This window comes from Rhinopithecus roxellana, chromosome 12 (genome assembly GCF_007565055.1).
Source record: "Rhinopithecus roxellana isolate Shanxi Qingling chromosome 12, ASM756505v1, whole genome shotgun sequence".
NCBI classification, from domain to species: domain Eukaryota; kingdom Metazoa; phylum Chordata; class Mammalia; order Primates; family Cercopithecidae; genus Rhinopithecus; species Rhinopithecus roxellana.
The window spans coordinates 82,754,054-82,757,294 of record NC_044560.1 but is presented as its reverse complement, the minus strand read 5'-3'; the positions used below and the strand labels follow the sequence as shown (position 1 = coordinate 82,757,294).

At 42.7% G+C, this 3,241-nt stretch overlaps 1 long non-coding RNA gene across 2 annotated transcripts; it reads left to right on the top strand.

The window, feature by feature from the left end:
* The first annotated feature begins 1,279 nt into the window (after positions 1 to 1,279).
* On the top strand, positions 1,280 to 2,224 carry LOC115892300. 2 transcript variants are annotated; one of them, XR_004052194.1, is made up of 3 exons: positions 1,280 to 1,520; positions 1,670 to 1,883; positions 2,103 to 2,224. It is a non-coding gene; the product is annotated as an uncharacterized LOC115892300 (long non-coding RNA). The 2 variants fall into 2 exon arrangements; XR_004052193.1 differs by having other exon boundaries at positions 1,670 to 2,011.
* The last annotated feature ends 1,017 nt before the right edge of the window (positions 2,225 to 3,241 follow it).

Below are 3,241 nucleotides of genomic sequence, written 5' to 3'. Positions count from 1 at the left end.
ACTCCCCCAAACTCAGCAACCTGGGATTCTGTACCTTTTCTCCTGGTGCACAGGATCAGGACATACTTTCATCCAAGGACGGACACTAAGGGCACTTCATCAGCCCACAAGGCCTTGTTAGGATGAAAGCACAATTTCCATTTGGCTTTTTGAAATACTGACAATAGTACTGGGGTCCCCATGACAGGGTAACTAGAGTTCCTAGTCACCTTCAAATGAAAGGAGAGTCTTGGTGAGAGGGGTGGAAGAAATGCCAGATGCCTCCCATGTGCTTTAAATCCAATGAAGAAGGACAGAAAATTCAGCAGGGCTGTGTCCTGGGATTGTTTGGGCAAAACCCAGGGCATCGGCCAGGAGAGGGTGGGGTTCTGGTCCATGGAGCTCTCTGGAGGAACAGAGACTAAACTGCCTTCCCGAGACAGCTTTGGTTTTTCTTTTAATTGTGTTTTAATTGCGCAAGTGACATTTAAACAGCACTAAAGGCAATGTTTAAAGAGAAATAAAAGCTATTGGATCACATCCATCTTACACATCTGATGAGTTGGAAAGAGCACGGAACTTGGAGTCCAACACACCAGGGTTGGCACGCCTCTCTGCTAATTACTGCCTGCACCTCCTCAGGCAGGTTTTCTTGCCTTTCTCTTTGCCTTAGCTGCCTTACCTGTAAAGGGGAATGACTCTTAGCTCACAGGGAGCTGGGGAGAACTGGAGGATTCAGTGAGACCGTATGTGTGGAAGCCCTGGGCATGGAGTCTGGCCTATGGGGGCACTCAGTAAGGTTTCTCTTTTTTATCAAGGCAACTGTGTTCATTTTCTTATATTCTCTGCCAAGCTTTTATCAAGTCCAGATGAACATTTCGCACACGGTGATCATGCTTTAAGTTTAATTTTGCAATCTGCTTGCAAACTTTCTATGTCATAAACACTTGTTTCAACATTTTCATAATTATTTTATGGCGGAATACCATGCCATTAAGCCAATATATCATTATTTATGTAACCATTCTTCTGCCATTGGACATTTCTCAGTTATGAATAGTTCTATATTTAATTCTGCATTCTATAATACTGTTGCTATAATTTGTAGCTCATTTGTGGAAGACTGACTATTCTTCCATATTTTACTTACTACTTCTATTTCCTTACTTAAATTGCCTGCTCATGACCTTTGTACCCATCTGTCTTAGCAACTCAGATATTTTTTATTGATGTGTGTAAAATCTTTACATCATGTAGCTATTAGTCATTTTCCATTTTCCCCGCTCCCAGGTGACATTTTAGTTTAAGTTATTTTTCTATTATACAAACTCTAAACGTTTTGTCTTTCCATTTTTGCATTTGTGATTTCTTTGATTGAGTTCATACAACAAATATTAAGTGGACATCCGATCTGGATGCCAGGTGCATGAAGAGGTATGAGAGTAAAGGACACCCCAGTTCCTGACTCCAGAAGGCCTCAGTTAAGTTGGGAATACAAACTGGAAAACAATTACAATATTGTCCTGCTAAGTTCTAAAACGGTAAGGAATTGCAACAGCAGCAGGGGTTGATCGCACGCTCCCTCTCTCTCTCTGTACCAGGCCCCATTCTAAGAACTTGCATATACTATCTCATTTAAAACTCACAACAATCCTGAGACTTAACTACTATTTTTATCCCCGTTTTATAGATGAGGAGAATGAGCCTCAGCATGGCCACATGACTTACCTAAGCCCCAACAACCAATAAGAGCTGAAGCCAGTATTTGAAATCAGGCAGTTGGACTTCAGAGCTTGCCTCTTTAACTGCGGCACAAAACTAGCTCTTAGAGCAAGGATGTGGTGGTGATGCCAACAGAGGTGATAGGCATGGAGATGTACATCAAGGAAACCCTCCGGGAGGAGGTGAGTCAAAGCTGAGAACAGAAAGACTAAGACAACTTCGCCATCAGGCAAGGGGGTGTGGAGGAATGGACATTCCATGAATAAGGAAGAGCTTTTCCAAAGGTTTGGAGACAGCCCCTTTGGAGACTGTAAGTTGGAGACTGTACGTTGGCCAGAAGCCTCAAAGTTGAGGTGGTTCTATTGTTATTTACATTTCCTTTATCTGTTTCGTTATCACAGGCTCCATGTTAGGTGCTGGAGATACAGCGATGAACAAGATATTCAAGGTACCTGACTACCTGGAGTTTACAGTCTAATTGAGGGACACAGGAAGGAAGCTGTACTGACCATTTATCTTTCACTGCTGCTCAACAGTTTAAAAAATTCCTCTCTGTGAGACTCTGTCTCAAAAAAAGAATAAAATTAAAAGAAAGAATACGTGTAAAACGCTTAGCACATAATATACACACAAGTATTGGTGCTCTTTCCTTTCCTCCTGTTTTCTGGAGGATTTTTACTTATTGTAGAAAAGAAAGCAATCCTTTCAGCATTTCCTCTGTGTGTGTGTGTGTGTGTGTGTGTGTGTGTGTGTGTGTGTGTGTGGTTTTTGTTTTTAGAGAGGTCTTGCTCTGTTGCCCAGACTGGAGTGCAGCGGCATGATCATAGCTCACTGCAGCCTTGATTGAATTCCCGGACCCAAACGATCCTCCCAGTAGCTGGGAATACAGGCCTTTAAACATTTCTGATGCAGCAGGACAGCTTGCCTGAACTTACAGTTAATTGGTTGTCTATTGGCGAGAACTACTTCTAATGAAATTCTCTGGATTTTTTCTTCTTTAAAATAACTTGTTTTTAGCTTAAAATTTCCAACTTCTTTTGCATTTGAACTACTTACTAGGGACCCAAGAAAGCAATCAAGTGGAAAAAATTGAAGTAGGATTCCTGATATCTTGAGTTCCTCCTTAGAGCCAAGGGAGCCTCCCTTGCAGCTAGAGTGCAGGCATGTGACCTCAGTTCCTCCAATCACACTTGCCCACCTGAGACACCAACTGAGAGATGAGTTATGTATGGGAACAGCTGTGTGCAGGGCATCCTTTTTCTGCCAGCCTGGTGGCAGCCAAAGCAGTGTGGCCTGGAGTCAGTGACAGCAGCAGCAGGCCCCCCATGAGTCTGATTCTGTGGTGCGCTTCTTGGAGAGGCTCCTGAAGCTGCATCCAGGTCCTGTTTCTCTAACATCCCTAAATAAATTTCCCTTCTACAAAACTAGCCAGAGTGGACTCTGTTGTCTACAAGCAAGAATACTAATAAACATGCAAATAAACAAATAAATATGCAGCTGACCCTTGAACAACACAGGTTTGAATGGTGTGGTCCACTCT